Consider the following 25054-nt stretch of genomic DNA (forward strand, 5'->3'; position numbering starts at 1 on the left):
CACATAAATATATATGTATATACACATACTAACACATAAATATATATGTATATACACATACTAACACATAAATATATCTGTATATACACATAGTAACACATAAATATATATGTATATACACATAGTAACACATAAATATATATGTATATACAAATAGTAACACATAAATATATATGTATATACACATAGTAACACATAAATATATATGTATATAAACATAATAACACATAACTATATATGTATATACACAAAGTAACACATAAATATATATGTATATACACATAGTAACACATAATATATATATATATATATATATATATATATATATATATATATATATATATATGTACATACACATAGTAACACATAAATATATATGTATATACACATAGTAACACATAAATATATATGTATATACACATATTAACACATAAATATATATGTATATACACATAGTAACACATACATATATATGTATATACACAAAGTAACACATAAATATATATGTATTTACACATAGTAACACATAATATATATATATATATATGAATATACACATAGTAACACGTAATATATATATATATATGTATATACACATAGTAACACATAAATATATCTGTATATACACATAGTAACACATAAATATATATGTATATACACATAGTAACACATAAATATATATATGTATATACACATAGTAACACATAAATATATATGTATATACACATAGTAACACATAAATATATATGTATATACACATATTAACACATAAATATATATGTATATACACATAGTAACACATAAATATATATGTATATACACATACTAACACATAAATATATATGTATATACACATACTAACACATAAATATATATGTATATACACATAATAACACATAACTATATATGTATATACACATAATAACACATAACTATATATGTATATACACAAAGTAACACATAAATATATATGTATATACACATAGTAACACATAATATATATATATATATATATATATATATATATATATATATATACACATAGTAACACATAAATATATATGTATATACACATAGTAACACATAAATATATATGTATATACACATAGTAACACATAAATATATATGTATATACACATAGTAACACATAGATATATATGTATATACACAAAGTAACACATAAATATATATATATACACATAATAACACATAATATATATATATATGTATATACACATAGTAACACATAATATATATATATATATATATTTATATGTATATACACATAGTAACACATAAATATATCTGTATATACACATAGTACCACATAAATATATATGTATATACACATACTAACACATAAATATATATGTATATACACATACTAACACATAAATATATATGTATATACACATAATAACACATAAATATATCTGTATATACACATAATAACACATAAATATATATGTATATACACATGCTAACACATAAATATATATGTATATACACATAGTAACACATAATATATATATATATATATATATATATATATATATATATATATATGTATATACACATAGTAACACATAAATATATATGTATATACACATACTAACACATAAATATATGTGTATATACACATAATAACACATAAATATATCAGTATATACACATACTAACACATGAATATATCTGTATATACACATAATAACACATAAATATATCTGTATATACACATAGTAACATATAAATATATCTGTATATAAACATAGTAACACATAAATATATCTGTATATACACATAATAACACATAAATATATATGTATATACACATAATAACACATAAATATATCTGTATATACACATAATAACACATAAATATATCTGTATATACACATAATAACACATAAATATATATGTATATACACATAGTAACATATAAATATATCTGTATATATCCATTATAACACATAAATATATATGTATATACACATAATAACACATAAATATATCTGTATATACACATAGTAACACATAAATATATCTGTATATACACATAATAACACATAAATATATCTGTATATACACATAATAACACATAACTATATCTGTATATACACATAGTAACACATAAATATATATGTATATACACATAGCAACACATAAATATATCTGTATATACACATAATAACACATAAATATATATGTATATACACATAATAACACATACATATATATGTATATACACATAATAACACATACATATATATGTATATACACATAATAACACATAAATATACATGTATATACACATAATAACACATAAATATATATGTATATACACATAGTAACACATATATATGTATATACACATAGTAACACATAAATATATATGTATATACACATATTAACACAAATATATATGTATATACACATAGTAACACATAAATATATATGTATATACACATAGTAAAACATAAATATATATGTATATTCACATAATAACACATAAATATATATGTATATGCACATATTAACACATAAATATATATGTATATACACCTAGTAACACAAAAATATATATGTATATTCACATACTAACACATAAATATATATGTATATACACATAGTAACACATAAATATATCTGTATATACACATAATAACACATACATATATATGTATATACACATAGTAACACATAAATATATATGTATATACACATAGTAACACATAAATATATCTGTATATACACATAGTAACACATACATATATATGTATATACACATATTAACACATAAATATATATGTATATACACATAGTAACACATAAATATATCTGTATATACACATATTAACACATAAATATATATGTATGTACACTTATTTAAACATAAATATATATGTATATACACATAGTAACACATAAATATATATGTATATACACATAGTAACACATAAATATATATGTATATACACATAGTAACACATAAATATATCTGTATATACACTCATTAACACATAAATATATATGTATATACACATAACACATAAATATATATGTATATACACATAGTAACACATAAATATATATATGTATATACACATAGTAACACATAAATATATCTGTATATACACATAGTAACACATAAATATATAAAAAGTTGTCTTAAGGGCTGCGTTAGGCTCCAAAAAGGGTGCATTGAGCCGAATGTACCGCCACTTCAACCCTCAATACCAGCGTTGCTTACGGTAGCGGTAAGCAGCTAAAACGTGCTCATGCACGATTCCCCCTTAAGAAACAATGGGGCAGTTTGGGATGAAAAAAAACCTAACACCTGCAAAAAAGCAGCGTTAATCTCGCAACGCAGCCCCATTGTTTCCTATGGGGAAACACTTTCTAAGTCTGCACCTAACACCCTAACATGAACGCCGAGTCTAAACACCCCTAACCTTACACTTATTAACCCCTAATCTGCCGCCCCCGCTATCGCTGACATCTGCATTATATTATTAACCCCTAATCTGCCGCTCCGTACACCGCTGCAACCTACATTATACCTATGTACCCCTAATCTGCTACCCCTAATATCGCCGACCCAATATTATATTTATTAACCCCTAATCTGCCCCCCCCCCAACGTCGCCACTACCTTGCCTACACTTATTAACCCCAAATCTGCCAACCGGACCTCGCCGCTACTCTAATAAAGTTATTAACCCCTAAACCGCCGCACTCCCACTACGCAAACCCTATAATAAATAGTATTAACCCCTAATCTGCCCTCCCTAACATCGCCGCCACCTAACTTCAAGTATTAACCCCTAATCTGCCAACGGACCTCTCCACAACTCTTATAAATGTATTACCTCCTAAAGCTAAGTCTAACCCTAACACCCCCCTAAGTTAAATATAATTTTAATCTAACGAAATAAATTAAATCTTATTAACTAAAGTATTCCTATTTAAAACTAAATACTTACCTGTAAAATAAACCCTAATATAGCTACAATATAACAAATAATTATATTGTAGCTATTTTAGGATTTATATTTATTTTACAGGCAACTTTGTATTTATTTTAACTAGGTAGAATAGTTATTAAATACTTATTAAATAAACTAAACTAAATTACAAAAACAAACAAACAATAGTTTAAAAAAAAATAAAAAAATGATTACAAGAATATTAGGCTAATTACACCTACTCTATGCCACCTAATAAAATAAAAAAAAATAAAAAAATAATAAAGGTCCCTACCCTATTCTAAATTAAAAAGTAACCAGCTCTTTTACTAGACCTTAAAAGGGCTTTTTGCGGGGCATGCCCCTAAATAATCAGCTCTTTTGCCTGTAAAAAAAAATACAACCCCCCCAACATTAAAACCCACCACCCACATACCCCTACTCTAACCCAAAACCCCCTTAAATAAACCTAACACTACCCCCCTGAAGATCTCCCTACCTTGAGTCGTGTTCAGCCAGCCGGGCACCGATGGACCAAAAGAGGACATCCGGAGCGGCAGAAGTCTTCATCCTATCCGGGCAGAAGAGGACATCCGGACCGGCAGACATCTTCATCCAAGCGGCATCTTCTATCTTCATCCATCCGGAGCGGAGCGGAGCCATCTTTTTCAACCGACGCCTACTCGCCGAATGAAGGTTCCTTTAAATGAAGTCATTCAAGATGGCGTCCCTCGAATTCTGATTGGCTGATAGGATTCTATCAGCCAATCGGAATTAAGGTAGGAAAAATCTGATTGGCTGATTAAATCAGATTCAAGTTCAATCCGATTGGCTGATCCAATCAGTCAATCAGATTGAGCTCACATTCTATTGGCTGATCGGAACAGCCAATAGAATGCAAGCTCAATCTGATTGGCTGATTGGATCAGCCAATCAGATTTTTCCTACCTTAATTCCGATTGGCTTAAAGGAACCTTCATTCGTCGGGTAGTCGTCGGTCAAGAAGGATGTTCTGCGCCGGAGGTCTTGAAGATGGAGCCGCTCCTCGTTGGATGGATGAATATAGAAGATGCCGCTTGGATGAAGATGTCTGCCGGTCCAGATGTCCTCTTCTGCCCGGATAGGATGAAGACTTCTGCCGGTCTGGATGTCCTTTTCTGCCCCATCGGATGAAGACTTCGGCCTTTCTGGGTGAAGACGACTCAAGGTAGGGAGATCTTCAGGGGGGTAGTGTTATGTTTATTTAAGGGGGGTTTGGGTTAGAGTAGGGGTATGTGGGTGGTGGGTTTTAATGTGGGGGGGTTTGTATTTTTTTTTACAGGCAAAAGAGCTGATTACTTAGGGGCATGCCCCGCAAAAAGCCCTTTTAAGGGATGGTAAAAGAGCTGGTTACTTTTTAATTTAGAATAGGGTAGGGACCTTTATTATTTTGGGGGGGTTATTTTATTAGGGGGCTTAGAGTAGGTGTAATTAGCCTAATATTCTTGTAATCTTTTTTTATTTTTTGTAATTTAGTGGTTTTTTTTTTTGTAATTTAGTTTAGTTTATTTAATTGTATGTAATTGTAGGTAATTTTTTAAATTAATTTATTGATAGTGTAATGTTAGGTTTAATTGTAACTTAGGTTAGGATTTATTTTACAGGTAATTTTGTAATTATTTTAACTAGGTAGCTATTAAATAGTTAATAATTATTTCATAGCTATTGTACCTAGTTAAAATAAATACAAAGTTGCCTGTAAAACAAATATAAATCCTAAAATAGCTACAATGTAATTATTAGTTATATTGTAGCTAGCTTAGGTTTTATTTTATAGGTAAGTATTTAGTTTTAAATAGGAATACTTTAGTTAATAATATTTAATTTATTTCGTTAGATTAAAATTATATTTAATTTAGGGGGATATTAGGGTTAGGGTTAAACTTAGCTTTAGGGGTTAATACATTTATTATAGTAGCGGCGAGGTCCGGTCGCCAGATTAGGGGTTAATACTTGAAGTTAGGTGGCATCGATGTTAGGGAGGGCAGATTAGGGGTTAATAACATTTATTATAGTGTTTGTGAGACGGGAGTGCAGCGGTTTAGGGGTTAGTACATTTATTATAGTGGTGGCGAGGTCCGGTCGGCAGATTAGGGGTTAATAAGTGTAGTTAGGTAGTGGCGACGCTGGGGGGGCAGATTAGGGGTTAATAAATATAATATATGGGTCGGCGGTGTAAGGGGCAGCAGATTAGGGGTTCATAGTGATAATGTAGGTTGCACCGATGTGCGGTCAGCAGATTAGGGGTTACAATTTTTTATTATAGTGGCGGCAATGTGGGGGGACCTTGGTTTAGGGGTACATAGGTAGTTTATGGGTGTTAGTGTACTTTAGAGCACAGTGGTTAAGAGCTTTATAAACCGGCGTTAACCATAAAGCTCTTAACTACTGAATTTTTTCTGCGGCTTGAGTCTTGTCGGTAGAGGTTCTACCGCTCACTTCAGCCAAAACTCTACCGGCGTTAGGAAGATCCCATTGAAAAGATAGGATACGCAATTGGCGTAAGGGGATCTGCGGTATGGAAAAGTCGCGGCTTGAAAGTGAGCGTTAGACCCTTTCCTGCCTGACTCTAAATACCAGCGGGCGGCCAAAAGTATCTGATGTAATATTTTGGTCTATAAGTCAGCGCCTGTAGGGGGCGCGAAACGCGTAAGATTACCCGGTTTGTTTTTACCTGCCATGTCTGATTTGCTTTTTAAACATTTTTGAATAAATTTTGAAGTTTTTATTACCAGTTTTGGAGTGAGTGCCTGCCATCCTTCTTCTCTGATATAATATTTTCTACACTTGACAAAATATTTATAATTTTAAAACCAATTCATAAAATTAAGAAATTTCACATATTAAATTTTAGGTAATTCCTTAAAGAGTTTTTAGATTTTTAAGAATTAATTCGAAATTCATATACAATTCCCAAAAAATCACAAAAAGATCCATTAAAAAATCCATAAAGAATTCATAAAAAATTCACAAAAATTCACTGAAAATTCACAAAAAACAACCAAAAAACGAAATAAAAATTTATACATTTGGCTTCTAATTTGCGTAGTTCCTACTCAATGAGGACGAATTATCAAGCCGTCAACTATGCTACAATCGCTGGCACCAATACGCTCGCTTAACATCGCCTAACAGCGCGGCCGCGGACCTGAATACGCTCGCCTTATTTATAAAAAAAAGCTGTCAAAAAGCGCGCACCAAGTAAGCAGCGGACTGTTGTTAACTAACAGTCATCGATCTCGCTGCTTTTCTGCTTTTCCCCAACTTTATTTATATCCTGTCACTAAACACTGCCACTATTCTAAAATGTTTAACCCCTATCCCACCGCTCCTGGACCCTGCTGCAGCTAAATAGAGTTATTAACCCCCATCCCGCTGCTCCTGGAACTCACCGCAACTCTAATAAAGTTATTAACCCCTATACTGCCGCTCCCGGACTCCGCTGCAACTAAATAAAGTTATTAACCCCTATTCCGCTGCTCCCGGAGCACACAGCAACTCTAATAAAGTTATTAACCCCTATCCCGCTGCTCCAGGAGCCAACCGCAACTAAATAAAGTTATTAACCCCCATACTGCTGCTCCTGGAGTCCACCACAACTAAATAAAGTTATTAACCCCTATCCCTCCACTCCCGGAGCAAACTGCAACTCTAATAAATGTATTAACCCCTATCCCCCCCGCTCCCGGACCCCTCCGCAGATAAATAAATGTATTAACCCCTGGCCTCCCACATCACTAACACTTACTAAACCGATTAACCCCTAAACCGCCAGTCCCCCACATTGCTATAAACTAAATTAAGCTATTAACCCATAAACCTAACAACCCGCTAACTTTACATTTATTATTAACTCATCCCTATCTTATAATAAATTAAAACTTACCTTTAGAATTAAATTAAACTATATTAAACTATTAATTAACCTATCCTAACTATTATACTAAAATTACATTAAACTATATTAAACTATTAATTAACCTACCCTAACTATTATACTAAAATTACATTAAACTAGACAATTAAATTAACTATATTACATATTATTAAAGTTATTTAAATCTACTATTAAAAATCACTAAGTTACAAAAAAATAACAACTAAGTTACACAAAATAAAAAATAAATGATCAAATATTTATTTAATTACACCTAATCTAATAGCCCTATAAAAATGCACCAAAGAAATCAGCTCTTTTACCTTTAAAATAAAAAAAACACCCCCCCTAACAGTAAAACCCACCACCCACACAACCAAACCCCCCAAGTAAAATCCTATCTAAAAAACCTAAGCTCCCCATTGCCCTGAAAAGGTCATTTGTATGGGCATTGCCCTTAAAAGGTCATTTAGCTCTTTTTCAGCCCAATAAACCCTTAAAAAACCTAACACTAACCCCTGAAGATCCACTTACAGTTTTCGAAGACCGGACATCCAAGAGCTAAATGCCATTTTAAGGCCAATGCCCATACAAATGCCATTTTCAGGGCAATGGGGAGCTTAGTTTTTTTTAGATAGGTTTTTATTTGGGGGGTTTAGTTGTGTGGGTGGTGGGTTTTACTGTTGGGGGTGTTTGTATTTTATTTTACAGCTAAAAGAGCTGACCTCTTTGGGGCAAAGCCCCGCAAAAGGCCCTTTTAAGGGCCATTGGTAGTTTATTGTAGGCTAGGGTTTTTTTTATTTGGGGGGGCTTTTTTATTTTGATAGGGCTATTAGATTAGGTGTAATTAGTTTAAATATTTGATAATTTATTTTTTATTTTGTGTAACTTGTTTTTTATTTTGTGTATTTTAGTTGTTATTTTTTTGTAAATTAGTAATTTTTAATAATAGATTTAAATAACTTGAGTAGGTTTAGGTTTTTATATATGTAATATAGTTAATTTAATTGGTAGTTTAATATAATTTTAGTATAATAGTTAGGGTAGGTTAATTAGTAGTTTAATATAGTTTAATGTAATTTTAGTATAATAGTTAGTGTAGGTTAATTAGTAGTTTAATATAGTTTAATGTAATTTTAGTATAATAGTTAGGATAGGTTAATTAGTAGTTTAATATAGTTTGTTTTAATTCTAAAGGTAAGTTTATATTTATTATAAGATAGGGATGTAATCATTTTAATGTAAAGTTAGTGGGTTGTTAGGTTTAGGGGTTAATATCTTAATTTAGTTTATGGTGATGTGGGGGGCTGGTGGTTTAGGGGTTAATAGGTTTAGTAAGTGGTAGTGATGTGGGAGGCCAGGCGTTTAGGGGTTAATACATTTATTTTGTTGCTGAGGGGTCCAGGAGCGGCGGGATAGGGGTTAATAAATTTATTAGAGTTGCGGTGGGCTCGGGAGCAGAGGGATAGGGGTTAATAACTTTATTTAGTTGCGGCGGAGTCCGGGAGCGGCGGGATAGGGGTTAATACATTTATTTAGGTGGCGGTGGGGTCCGGGAGTGGCGGGATAGGGGTTAATAACTTTATTTAGTGGCAGCTATGTCGAGGCGGCAGATTAGGGGTGTTTGGACTCGGGGCTTATGTTAGGGTGTTAGGTGTAAACGTAACTTTTATGAGCTTTTGCTGCTTTCAGATTCCCATTGATTCCTATGGAATTCGCGGCCTCCAGGGTGGCGGATTGAAAACCATGTAATACCTACACTTATTAACCCCTGATATGACGCCCCCAATGTCGCCGCCACCTACATTACACTTATTAACCCCTAATCTGCTGCCCCTATCATTACTGTCACCTACATTACACTTACTAACCCCTAATCTATTGCCCCCAACGTCGCCGCCACATACCTACACTTATTAACCCCTAATCTGCCGCCCCCAAAGTCGCCACCACCTATTTACACTTATTAACCCCTAATATGCTGCCCCCAATGTAGCCACCACCTACATTACACTTATTAACCCCTAATCTGCTCCCCCGACACCACCTCCACCTTTCTACACTTATTAACCAGTAATCTGCCGCCCCCAACATCGCCGCCACTATACTAAAGTTATTAAACCCTTAACCTAACCCTAAGTCTAACCCTAACCATAATGTAACCCTAACCCTAACACCCACTAACGTTAACATAACTAAAATAAATCTAAATAAAAATTACAATTAATACCTAAATAATTCCTTTTTAAAACTAAATACTTACCTATAAAATAAAGCCTAAGCTAGCTACAATATAACTAATAGTTACATTGTAGCTAGCTTAGGTTTTATTTTTATTTCACAGCTAAGTTTGTATTTATTTTAACTAGGTAGACTAGTTAGTAAATAGTTATTAACTATTTACTAGCTACCTAGTTAAAATAAATACAACGTTACCTGTAAAATAAAACCTAACCTGAGTTACACTAACACCTAAAATTACACTAAAATTAAATAAATTACATTAATTAAATACAATTAACTACATTACAAAAAAATAGATACTAAATTACACAAAATAAAAAAGAAATTATCAAATATTTAAACTAATTACAACTAATATAAAAGCCTCCCTAATATAAAAAAAACCCCTAGCCTAAACTAAACTGCCAATAGCCCTTAAAAGGGCCTTTTGCGGGGCATTGCCCCAAAGAAATCTGCACTTTTTAATGTAAAAAAAAATACAAACAACCACCCAACAATAAAGCCCACCACCCACACAACCAACCCCCCAAATAAAATCCTATCTAAAAAAAACTAAGCTCCCAGTTGCCCTGAAAAGGGCATTTGAATGGGCATTGCCCTTAAAAGGGCATTTAGCTCTTTTTCAGCCCAAACCTTAAGCTAAAAATAAAACTCACCCTATAAACCATTAGAAAAACCTAACACTAACCCTTGAAGATCCACTTACAGTTTTTGAAGACCGGACATCCTTCCTCAACGAAGCCTGGTGAAGTCTTCATCCAAGCAGCAAGAATTCTTCAACGAAGCCAGAAGTCTTCATCCAAGCGGCAAGAAGTGGTCCTCCAGGCGGGCAGAAGTCTTCATCCAGATGGCATCTTCTATCTTAATCCTTCCGAAGCGGAGCCGCTCCATCTTCACGGCATCTGGCACGGAGCATTCTCTTCTTCCTACGGCTCTTTAAGAATGAAGGTTCTTTAACCCATCCTTTAAGATGGCATCCTTTGAATTCCTATTGGCTGATAGAATTCTATCAGCCAATCAGAATTAAAGGTAAAAAATTCCTATTGGCTGATGCAATCAGCCAATAGGATTGAGCTTCAATCCTATTGGCTGATCCAGTCAGCCAATAGAATTGAGCTCACATTCTATTGGCTGTTCCAATCAGCCAATAGAATGCAAGCTCAATCCTATTGGCTGAATTTTTCACCTTTAATTCCGATTGGCTGATAGAATTCTATCAGCAAATCGGAATTCAAGGGACGCCATTTTGGATGACGTCCCTTAAAGGAACCTTCATTCTTGAAGAGCCATCGGAAGAAGAGGATGCTCCGTGCCGGATGTCTTGAAGATGGAGCTGCTCCGCGTCAGAAGGATGAAGATAAAAGATGCCGTCTGAATGAAGACTTCTGCCGTCTGGAGGACTACTTCTTGCCGCTTGGATAAAGACTTCTCCCGGCTTCATTGAGGACTTCTTGCTGCTTGAATGAAGACTTCTCCTGGCTTTGTTGAGGATGGATGTCCGGTCTTCAGAAACTGTAAGTGGATCCTCGAGGGTTAGTGTTAGTTTTTTTTAGGGTTTATTGAGTGGCTTATATTTTTAGCTTAGGGTTTGGGTAATGTAAAATAGCTAAATGCCATATTAAGGACAATGCCCATCCAAATGCTCTTTTCAGGGCAATGGGGAGCTTAGGTTTTTTTTAGATATTATTTTATTTGGGGGGTTTGGTTGTGTGGGGTTTGGTTGTGTGGGTAGTGGGTTTTACTGTTGGAGATTGTTTGTATTTTTTTTACAGGTAAAAGAGCTGATTTATTTGGGGCAATTCCCCACAAAAGCACCTTTTAAGGGCTATTGGCAGTTTAGTTTAGGCTAGGTTTTTTTTTATTTTGGGGGTTGCTTTTTTATTTTGACAGGGCTATTAGATTAAGTGTAATTAGTTTAAATATTTGATAATTTCTTTTTTATTTTGTGTAATTTAGTGGTTTTTTTTGTAATTTAGTTAATTGTATTTAATTAATGTAATTTATTTTATTGTAGTGTAAGGTTAGGTGTTAGTGTAAGACAGGTTAGGTTTTATTTTACAGGTAAATTTGTATTTATTTTAGCTACGTAGTTAGCAAATAGTTAATAACTATTTACTAACTAGTCTACCTAGTTAAAATAAATACAAACTTACCTGTGAAATAAAAATAAAACCTAAGGTAGATACAATGTAACTATTAGTTATATTGTAGCTAGCTTAGGGTTTATTTTATAGGTATTTCATTTTAAATATGATTTTTTTAGGTATTAATTGTAATTTTTATTTAGATTTATTTTAATTATGTTAAAGTTAGTGGGTGCTAGGGTTAGATTTTGAGGCCCATTTATCAAACTCCGTATGGAGCTTGAGGGTCTGTGTCTCTGGTGAGTCTTCTAAAGACCGCTGCTCCAAAAACCCTGTCTGCCTGCTCTGATGAGGCGGACAGGAATCGCCACAATACAACCCTATCGAGTACGATCTGGTTGATTGACACCGTGATTGGCCACGAGTCTGCAGGGGGCGGCGTTGCACCAGCAGCTCTTGTGAGCTGCTGGTGCAATGCTGAATACGGAGAGCGTATTGCTCTCCGCATTCAATGATGTCTGTCGGACCTGATCCGCACTGTCGGATCAGGCCTGACAGACATGATAATTCGGCCTCTTCAAGTCAGGTTTAGGGGTTAATAACTTTAGTATAGTGGTGGCGATTTTGGGGGTGGCAGATTAGGGGTTAATAACAATAATGTAAGTTGCGGCGATCTTAGGGACATCAGATTAGGGGTTAATAATATTTAACTAGTGTTTACGATGCAGTAGTTTGGTGGTTTAGGGGTTAATATGTTTATTATAGTGGCAGCGATGTTGGGAGTGGCAGATTAGGGGTTAATAATTTAATTTTAGTGTTTGTGATGCGGGGGGGGCTCGGTTTAGGGGTTAATAGGTAGTTTTTGGGTGTTAGTGTACTTTTTAGCACTTTAGTTATTAGTTTTATGTTACGGCATTGTAGCATAAAACCCATAACTACTGACTTTCAGTTTACGGTACGAATCTTGAGGGTATTGGCTGTACCGCTCACTTTTTGGCCGGACAGGCAAACTCATAATACCGGCGATGTGGAAGTCCCATTGAAAAAGGACTTTTTGAAAGCTGCAGTAGTTACGTTGCGTTACGGCCAAAAAAGTGTGCGGTGCAGATATACCTGGAAGACTCGTAATATCAGCAGTAGTGAAAAAGAGGCATAACGCTGCTTTTTCACTCATAATGCAAAACTTGTAATCTAGCCGTAAGTTATTAAAGTTGTGTATTAAAACGGGCAACTAATACATGCTCCTAATCCTCTGAAGTCTGGTAGTATTAAAATTTGCATCTAATTATATAAACTTGTTAATATAAATATAAATTTAATCAAAAGTATATTGAAATAAAAATTCATATATTTTTATGCATATAGGTGAGAAATAGAATCTGCATTTATTTCAGCCAGGTATTATATGCCCCTTTTAATTTAAAAATCCCTTAATAAGATGGTTATATAAAAGGCCATCATCTGGTATTACACACTGAGCTTGATAAAAAAACTATTTTTGAAACGCGTTGCTCAGTACTGCATAGTATCCAGCTGACAGTGGCTTCTCTAATTGAAACATGCCTGCATCAGACTGACTTTTCTTGCTGTGCTGTCAACTGACGGCTTGTATCGACTAGTATTCCTAAGGACATTTACGCTAGCGGGTACATTTGCCTGTGCTGTCAGCTGACAGCTTGTATTGGTCAGTCTCTTTAAGGACATCTCTACTAGCGGGTACATCTGCCTCCTCACAGAAATATCAACTCCAGGAGTATTTAACACCTCTTTTTGAGACGCTACTTGTAATGTAGTGGATTACGGTGCTCCTAACTGTGAGTATGGATTATTGACACTATTTGCTTGTGTTGGCTACATGTAAGGAGGATTTTTTCTTCTTTCCATAGGTATACTAAGGAGGAACCAACCAAGCCATATCCAAGGGCCCTTGTCAGACTGACCAGAAAGTCACACACCGGCCCAACTTTTTAAAATTTCTGTGAACTTTCTGGGAATTTTTATTTCATTATTCAATTTATTGTTTTGATTCAATTTAATGTATTGTTTCTTTTATGTATCAAATGTTATATGATTTGTGTTATCTGGTATTTTTTGTGTGAATCAAGCCACAATTAGCTTTTAAATATTAAATAAGGTTTGTTTTATATTTCCCCATAGGGTTTGCTACATAGTTTTACTCATTATTTGCTTGTATAAATGTATAGCTTTTCTTCCTCTCATTCATTATACAATTAGGCAGGTTGTTGCACTTCTAAGATATTCAACTTTTTTTTTTTTTTAAATATTTTTTTATTGAGGTAATGAGTAATAACAACATAACAGAAAATAGAAAATATGTCCAGGCATGGATTGGTAAGAGCAATCATACAATTCTCATACAGAAAATAAACTTGAGCTAAAACATTAAGGTACCAGTATTGCAATTATAATCGACATGTCCTAACCACAGTAGTACTATATAGATATGAATGAGAGCTTTTATTATACAATATAGCAAGTTCAATAGTAAGAGAGTAGCTACTGACATGGGCTTTAACACTATGTATGAGATTTTGATCATAAAGTGTATGCGATATAGGGTTAACAATAAACGAAACTAGTTTATGGTAAGTATGGGTGACTGGAACATATAACAATGAAACCTCGTTTTTTTAACCTTTGACGTAGCAAAGATAAGAATGGTCCCCAAATTGCAGTGGAAACCATAGAATAGTTTATATATTTGAAACAAATTGGGGCAAAATGGGGGGTTAGCATCATGTTTTTTTGGGGAAGGGAAATTCAGCGGACGAGAGCTGCTCTAGATTAGAAAAAATGGAGGGAGGGGATGGAGCCAGTTAGGGTGTCTGTCAGGTAGAACTTTTGGGTCTCCAGATAATTTGGGCGTAGGACAAGTACAGGTAACTCCTAATGAAGTTATGTGTAAGGGAGAATAACCAATAAATATTTTGGTCTCTGTCATTATAGATAATATACAATAACAGTATGGAGTAGGCTGAGGTGTTACCTGTAGCAAAGATAGCTGAAAGGTTAGGAATAAATGGAGGCTTATATGGGCAAAGTTTAAATGTGCACGTCAGGTACAATGCAAGACCTCTCAATGGTAGGTGGTTATGGTAATACTAGAGAGGATAATAAATCATCTTTGTGGTATCTCAGATACCTGGGCTAGCAGATCTAGTTTATGGTATCTTATGGGGTTAAGCCAAATAGGAGGGATGTCCACATATGAATGTGATATATAAAAATATAAGGGATGTTTTGTTGTCTCGAACAAACCTATAATCCTAAATTGACCCAATAGATAGACCTTCCCTACTATCTGTATTACATATATCAAGGTATCAGAAGGATGGACTAGTTAGTATTGATCTGACTGAAACTTTTGAGCAGGAGTAAACCTAATACTCATGGTAAGAGGGCATATGGTACTGAGAGGTTTGTGTCTTAGAACATATAAAAACTGGCATACTATCATTATGGCTAATCGCAAGAGGGTAGTCATTAATAACACATTGGCACACTGTGTTGCTATAAAATTAAGTGGTCCTGAGTGCTATAGATAACTTTGCAATAAGTCAGAAGGACGGCTAACCCTGGTGTCTGCTAAATACATAACATTTGTGTCATAGCACCGTTCAATATTGACATAACCCTACATACATAGTAGAGTCCCTTGTACGATAGAGGGATTATAATAGAAATCCCCTAACCCCTAAACCGCCAGCCCCCTCATCGCAATAACCTAAAATAAACTATATTAACCCATAAACCTAAACCTAACTTAACCCTAACAACTGTAACATAATTAAAATAGATATAAATTAAACTTAAAATTATTAACTAAATAAACCTATTAACCCCTAAACCACTAGCTCCCCTCATTACAACAACGTAAATTAAAATATATTAAACCCTAAACCTAACCCTAATGTAACCCTAACACCCCCTAACTTACAAATAATTAAGATATATCTAAATTAAATTTACAATTATTAACTAAAAATTACCTAGTTAAAACTAAATACGTATACCTGGGAAATAAAACCTAAGCTATTTAATGACTACCTAGTTAAAATAAATACAAACATACCTGTGAAATAAAACCTAACCTGCCTTACACAAAATCCTACCATTACAAAAAATAAAAAAACTACCATTACAAAAAATAAAAAAAAAACTACCATTACAAAAAAAAAATGAAATTATCCAAAAAAATAAAGATTTCCTTTTCTAATACCCTTTGAAAAAAATAAATAAAAACACCCAAAATTAAAAAGCCTAATCTAGAATAAACTACCAAGGGCCCTGTGTAGGGCATTGTGTAGGGCATTGCCCTGAGTTAAACAACTCTTTTGCTCAAAAAAACAAACAAACACCCCCTAACACTATACAAATCACCCCCCCAAACAACCAAGGGCCATTAAAAGAGACTTTTGGGGGGGGGGGGGCTTTAAAAGGACCTTTTGTAGGGCATTGGCCTAAGTTAAACAGCTCTTTTGTTACAAAAAACACCCCCTAAAAAATACATTACACAAAATAACAAATAAATTATCAAAAATAATAAAAAATATTCCTATTCTAATACCCATAAAACATCCCAAAATAAAAAAAAACTAGAATAAACTACCAATGGCCCTTACAAGGGCCTTTTGTAGGGCATTGCCCTAAAGATATCAGCTCTTTTAGTGAAAATAAAATTACAAAGTCCGACTAACATTACAAACTCTCCTCACCCCCCCAAACCCACAAAATAAATAAAAACTATCTAAAAAACCTAAGCTACCCAATGCCCTGAAAAGTATATTTGTATGGGCATTGCCCTTAAAAGAGAATTTAGCTCTTTTACTGCCCAGACCCTAAACAAAAAAAAACCCACCCAAAAAAACCTTAAAAAGGCCACTAATCCCCTAGCTTATGCACGCCTATCCCATTTCCTTACAATAAACTCCCTCTTTGACCCATTGCAATCTGGATTTCATCCCCATGACTCCACAGAGACAGCAATTTTAAGGTTACCAACGACCTACTTACAGCAAAATCAAAAAGCCACTTCTCTCTGCTTATCCTCCTTCATCAGTCCGCAGCCTTTGACACTGTTGACCACCCTCTTTTGCTCCAAACCCTCCAATCCTTCGGCATCTGTGACACAGCCCTCTTGTGGCTCTCTTCCTACCTGTCAAACCATACATTTAGTGTAGCCTTCTCTGGGGCCTCCTCTGCCCTGTCACCACTTTCTGTCGGAGTACTGCAAGGCTCTGTCCTCGTTCACCTTCTCTTCTCAATCTACACATCATCACTAGGTTCCCTAATAAAGTCCCACAGTTTACAATATCATTTGTATGCCGACGACACCCAAATCTACTTCTCTGCACCAGACCTATCTCCATCCTTGCTAACCCGTTTCACCAACTGTCTCTCTCACATCTCTAACTGGATGTCCTCTCACTACCTCAAGCTAAATCTCTCCAAAACTGAGCTCCTTATTTTCCCCCCTTCTTCTAAACTCTCCACCCCCAATGTCTCTATAACTGTCAACAACTCCATCATTACTCCTACCCCGCATGCCTGATGTCTCGGGGTCACATTTGACTCAGATCTTTCTTTAACTCCTCCCATTTAGTCATTGGCTAAAGCCTGCCGCTTCCACCTTAAAAACATCTCTAAAATTAGACACTTCCTTACACAAGACAGAACTAAGATCTTGATCCAATCTCTCATTCTTTCCTGCCTCGATTACTGCACCTCTGTCCTCTCTGGTCTCCCCACCTTGCTCCTTTACAATACATAATGAATGCCTCGCTCTTAATATGCTGCACCTCTCTGCCAATCCCTTCACTGGCTTCCTCTTGCCTCTAGGACCAAACAAAACATTCTCATTCTGACATACAAAGCCCTCAACTGCACTGCTCCCCCTATATCTCAGACCTTGGCCACTAGTTATCAACGTGTCTACTTACCTGCCTTCGCCGGCCCAATACGCCTGCCTAAGCTCGCCTACCATCGCCGCCGCAGACCTGAAAAATTTCGCCAACGTTATCAATAAATCTGTCAAATAAACACGCACCAAGTACAGGCGATGAGCAGCGGACTGTGATAGTTATCACTCATCCTATCTCGCTGCTCTTCGGCTTTTTGACAGCTTTATTGACAAGCTGTCACTAAGCACCCACACTAACTACACTGTTCTACCCCGGAACAGCCAATAGAATGCGAGCTCAATCTGATTGGCTGATTGGATCAGCCAATCTGATTGAACTTCAATCTGATTGGCTGATTCAATCAGCCAATCAGATTTTTCCTACCTTAATTCTGATTGGCTGATAGAATCCTATCAGCCAATCGGAATTGAAGGGACACCATCTTGGATGACGTCACTTAAAGGTACCGTCATTCGTCGTTAGTCGTTAGGAAGAAGAGGATGGCTCCGTGTCGGCTTGTCTGAAGATGGCTCCGCTCCACTCCAGATGGATGAAGATTGAAGACGCCGCTTGGATGAAGACTTCAATCGGATGGATGGAAGACTTCTTCAGCGCCCCTTGGATGATGACTTCAATCGGATGGAAGACTTCTTCAGCGCCCCTTGGATGATGACTTCAATCGGATGGAAGACTTCTTCAGCGCCCCTTGGATGATGACTTCTGCAGCTGCGGATCTCCTCTTCAGTTACATCGGTGGTCGGCTGGCTGAAGACAGCTCAAGGTAGGATGATCTTCAGGGTGGTAGTGTTAGGTTTATTTAAGGGGGGTTTAGGTTAGAGTAGGGGTATGTGGGTGGTGGGTTTTAATGTTGGGGGGGTTGTATTTTTATTTTACAGGCAAAAGAGCTGTTTTCTTTGGGGCATGCCCCGCAAAAGGTCCTTTTATGGGCTGGTAAGGTAATAGAGCTGGTAACTTTTTAATGTAGATTAGGGTAGGGAATTTTTTGTTTTATTTTGGGGGACTTTATTATTTTATTAGGGGGCTTAGATTAGGTGTAAGTAGCTTAAAATTGTTGTAATATTTTTTAAATGTTTGTAACTTATTTTTTTAATTTTTTGTTACTTAGCTTTTTTAATTTTTTGTACTTTAGTTAGTTTATTTAATTTAATTTAATTGTAGTTATTTGTAGGTAATTTATTTAATTAATTTAATGATAATGTAGTGTTAGGTTTAATTGTAACTTAGTTTAGGATTTATTTTACAGGTAATTTTGTATTTCTTTTAGCTAGATAGTTATTAAATAGTTAATAACTATTTAATAACTATTCTAACTAGCTAAAATAAATACAAAGTTACCTGTAAAATAAATATAAATCCTAAAATAGCTACAATGTAATTATTAATTACATTGTAGCTATCTTACGCCTAGATTTAGAGTTCTGCGGCCAAAGGGGTGCGTTAGCTACGCGTGCTTTTTTTCCCACGCACCTTTTAAATACCGCAGGTATTTAGAGTTCACAGAATGGCTGGGTTTTCAGTGCATTAGGCTCCAAAAAGGGAGCGTAGAGCATAATTTAACGCCACTGCAACTCTAGATACCAGCGGTGCTTACGGACGCGGCCAGCTTAAAAACACCTGCAAAAAAGCCACGTTCAGCTCCTAACGCAGCCCCATTGTTTTCTATGGGGAAACACTTCCTACGTCTGCACCTAAAACTCTAACATGTACCCCGAGTCTAAACACCCCTAACCTTACACTTATTAACCCCTAATCTGCCGCCCCCGCTATCGCTGACCCCTGCATATTATTATTAACCCCTAATCTGCCGCTCCGTACACCACCACCACCTACATTATAGCTATGTACCCCTAATCTGCTGCCCCTAACACCGCCGACCCCTATATTATATTTATTAACCCCTAATCTGCCCCCCTCAACGTCGCCTCCACCTGCCTACACTTATTGACCCCTAATCTGCCGAGCGGACCGCACCGCTACTATAATAAAGTTATTAGCCCCTAATCCGCCTCACTCCCGCCTCAATAACCCTATAATAAATAGTATTAACCCCTAATCTGCCCTCCCTAACATCGCCAACACCTAACTTCAATTATTAACCCCTAATCTGCCGACCGAATCTCGCCGCTACTGTAATAAATGGATAAACCCATAAAGCTAAGTCTAACCCTAACACTAACACCCCCCTAAGTTAAATATAATTTAAATCTAACGAAATAAATTAACTCTTATTAAATAAATTATTCCTATTTAAAGCTAAATACTTACCTGTAAAATAAACCCTAATAAAGCTACAATATAAATTATAATTATATTATAGCTATTTTAGTATTTATATTTATTTTACAGGTAACTTTGTATTTATTTTAACCAGGTACAATAGCTATTAAATAGTTAATAACTATTTAATAGTTACCTAGTTAAAATAATTGCAAAATTACCTGTAAAATAAATCCTAACCTAAGTTAAAATAAAAAAATATTTACAAACATTAGAAAAATATTACAACCATTTTAAACTAATTACACCTACTGTAAGCCCCCTAATAAAATAACAAAGCCCCCCAAAATAAAAAAATGCCCTACCCTATTCTAAATTTAAAAAGTTCAAAGCTCTTTTACCTAAAAAAAACACATACAATACCACCCCCCCCAACATTACAACCCACCACCCACATACCCCTAATTTAACCCAAACCCCCCTTAAATAAATCTAACACTAAGACCCTGAAGATCTTCCTACCTTATCTTCACCATACCAGGTTCACCGATCCGTCCTCGGAAGTTTTGATCCAAGCCTTGGAAGTGTTGATCCAAGCCCAAGCGGGGGGCTGAAGAGTGACGTCCTTCCTCGGGCTGAAGTCTGGATCCAAGTGGTGGCTGAAGAACTCCATCATCGGGCTGAAGTCGGAAGTCCATCATCGGGATGAAGTCTTCTATCAAGCCGCATCTTCAATCTTCTATCTTCTGGAGCGGAGCCATCTTCTTTCCAACCGATGCGGATCCAACCTCTTCAACCGACGCCTACTCGCCGAATGACGGTTCCTTTAAATGACATCATCCAAGATGGCGTCCCTCGAATTCCGATTGGCTGATAGGATTCTATCAGTCAATCGGAATTAAGGTAGGAAAATTCTGATTGGCTGATGGAATCAGAATCAAGTTCAATCCGATTGGCTGATCCAATCAGCCAATCAGATTGAGCTCGCATTCTATTGGCTGATCGGAACAGCCAATAGAATGCGAGCTCAATCTGATTGGCTGATCGGATCAGCCAATCGGATTGAACTTGATTCTGATTGGCTGATTCCATCAGCCAATCAGAATTTTCCTACCTTAATTCCGATTGGCTGATAGAATCCTATGAGCCAATCGGAATTCGACGGACGCCATCTTGGATGACGTCATTTAAAGGAACCGTCATTCGGCGAGTAGGCGTCGGGAGAAGAGGTTGGATCCACGTCGGCTGGAAGATGATGGCTCCGGAAGAAAGAAGATTGAAGATGCCATTGATAGAAGACTTCAGCCGGATCATGGACCTCTTCAGCTCCCGCTTGGATGAAGACTTAAGCCGGATCATGGACATCTTCAGCCCCCCGCTTGGGCTTGGATCAAGACATCGGAGCCAGGACGGATCGGTGTGATACCCGGCGAGGTGAAGATAAGGTAGGAAGATCTTCAGGGGCTTAGTGTTAGGTTTATTTAAGGGGGGTTTGGGTTAGTTTAGGGGTATGTGGGTGGTGGGTTGTAATGTTGGGGGGGGTATTGGTGGGGGTATTGTATGTGTTTTTTTTACAGGCAAAAGAGCTGGATTCTTTGGGGCATGCCCCGCAAAGGGCCCTTTTCAGGGCTGGTAAGGTAGAAGAGCTTTGAACTTTTTTAATTTAGAATAGGGTAGGGCATTTTTTTTTATTTTGGGGGGCTTTGTTATTTTATTAGGGGGCTTAGAGTAGGTGTAATTAGTTTAAAATTGTTGTAATATTTTTCTAATTTTTGTAAATATTTTTTTATTTTTTGTACTTTAGTTAGTTTATTTAATTGTAGTTATTTGTAGGTATTGTATTTAATTAATGTATTGATACTGTAGTGTTAGGTTTAATTGTAGGTAATTGGAGGTATTTTATTTAATTTATTTATTGATAGTGTAGTGTTAGGTTTAATTGTAACTTAGGTTAGGATTTATTTTACAGGTAATTTTGTAATTATTTTAACTATTTTAGCTATTAAATAGTTCTTAACTATTTAATAGCTATTGTACCTGGTTAAAATAAATACAAAGTTACCTGTAAAATAAATATAAATCCTAAAATAGCTATAATATAATTATAATTTATATTGTAGCTATATTAGGGTTTATTTTACAGGTAAGTATTTAGCTTTAAATAGGAATAATTTATTTAATAAGAGTTAATTTATTTCATTAGATTTAAATTATATTTAACTTAGGGGGGTGTTAGTGTTAGGGTTAGACTTAGCTTTAGGGGTTAATCCATTTATTACAGTAGCGGCGAGATTCGATAGGCAGATTAGGGGTTAATAATTGAAGTTAGGTGTCGGCGATGTTAGGGAGGGCAGATTAGGGGTTAATACTATTTATTATAGGGTTATTGAGGCGGGAGTGAGGCAGATTAGGGGTTAATAACTTTATTATAGTAGCGGTGAGGTCCGGTCGGCAGATTAGGGGTTAAAAAGTGTAGGCAGGTGGAGGCGACGTTGAGGGGGCAGATTAGGGGTTAATAAATATAATATAGGGGTCGGCGGTGTTAGGGGCAGCAGATTAGGGGTACATAAGGATAACATCGGTGGCGGCGCTTTACGGTCGGCAGATTAGCGGTTAATTATTGTAGGTAGCTGGCGGCGACGTTGTGGGGGGCAGGTTAGGGGTTAATAAATATAATATAGGGGTCGGCAGTGTTAGGGGCAGCAGATTAGGGGTACATAAGTATAACATAGGTGGCGGTCGGCAGATTAGGGGTTAAAAAAATGTAATCGAGTGGCGGCGATGTGGGGGGACCTCGGTTTAGGGTTACATATGTAGTTTATTGGTGATAGTGTACTTTAGAGCACAGTAGTTAAGAGCCTTATAAACCGGCGTTAGCCCATAAAGCTCTCAACTCCTGACTTTTTTCTGCAGCTGGAGTTTTGTCATTAGATTTCTGACGCTCACTTCAGCCACGACTCTAAATACCAGCGTTAGAAAGATCCCATTGAAAAGATAGGATACGCAAATGACGTAAAGGGATCTGGGGTATGGAAAAGTCGCGGCTGGAAAGTGAGCGTTAGACCCTTTCCTGACTGACTCCAAATACCGGCGGTAGCCCAAAACCAGCGTTAGGAGCCTCTAACGCTGGTTTTCACGGCTACCGCCCAACTCTAAATCTAGGCCCTAGGGTTTATTTTACAGGTAAGTATTTAGTTTTAAATAGGAATAATTTATTTAATGATAGTGTAGTGTTAGGTGTAATTGTAACTTAGGTTACAATTAAATCGTTAGATTTAAATTATATTTAACTTTGGGGGGTGTTAGTGTTAGGGTTAGACTTAGCTTTAGGGGTTAATCCATTTATTACAGTAGCGGCGAGATTCGATAGGCAGATTAGGGGTTAATAATTGAAGTTAGGTGTCGGCGATGTTAGGGAGGGCAGATTAGGGGTTAATACTATTTATTATAGGGTTATTGAGGCGGGAGTGAGGCAGATTAGGGGTTAATAACTTTATTATAGTAGCGGTGAGGTCCGGTCGGCAGATTAGGGGTTAATAAGTGTAGGCAGGTGGAGGCGACGTTGAGGGGGGCAGATTAGGGGTTAATAAATATAATATAGGGGTCGGCGGTGTTAGGGGCAGCAGATTAGGGGTACATAAGGATAACATCGGTGGCGGCGCTTTACGGTCGGCAGATTAGCGGTTAATTATTGTAGGTAGCTGGCAGCGACGTTGTGGGGGGCAGGTTAGGGGTTAATAAATATAATATAGGGGTCGGCAGTGTTAGGGGCAGCAGATTAGGGGTACATAAGTATAACATAGGTGGGGGTCGGCAGATTAGGGGTTAAAAAATGTAATCGAGTGGCGGCGATGTGGGGGGACCTCGGTTTAGGGTTACATATGTAGTTTATTGGTGATAGTGTACTTTAGAGCACAGTAGTTAAGAGCTTTATAAACCGGCGTTAGCCCATAAAGCTCTCAACTCCTGACTTTTTTCTGCAGCTGGAGTTTTGTCATTAGATTTCTGACGCTCACTTCAGCCACGACTCTAAATACCAGCGTTAGAAAGATCCCATTGAAAAGATAGGATACGCAAATGACGTAAAGGGATCTGCGGTATGGAAAAGTCGCGGCTGGAAAGTGAGCGTTAGACCCTTTCCTGACTGACTCCAAATACCGGCGGTAGCCCAAAACCAGCGTTAGGAGCCTCTAACGCTGGTTTTCACGGCTACCGCCCAACTCTAAATCTAGGCCCTAGGGTTTATTTTACAGGTAAGTATTTAGTTTTAAATAGGAATAATTTATTTAATGATAGTGTAGTGTTAGGTGTAATTGTAACTTAGGTTAGTTTTTATTTTACAGGTAAATTTCTCTTTATTTTAACTAGGTAGCTATTAAATAGTTATTAACTATTTAATAGCTATTGTACCTAGTTAAAATAAATTGAAAGTTGCCTGTAAAACAAAAATAAATCCTAAGATAGCTACAATATAATTTATTATTTATATTGTAGCTATCGGAGGCCTAGATTTGGAGTTTGGCGGTAGCCGTGAAAACCAGCGTTAGAGGCTCCTAACGCTGGTTTTTTCCGCCCTCTGGTATTTAGAGTTTAGTTATCGACACTCAAAAATCACCCAACGCACAAATCTCTACCGACAGCTCAGACCCAGTAGTTAACATCTACCGACAAAATAAACATCCACGA

Source organism: Bombina bombina, chromosome 3, assembly GCF_027579735.1.
Source record: "Bombina bombina isolate aBomBom1 chromosome 3, aBomBom1.pri, whole genome shotgun sequence".
Taxonomy (NCBI): domain Eukaryota; kingdom Metazoa; phylum Chordata; class Amphibia; order Anura; family Bombinatoridae; genus Bombina; species Bombina bombina.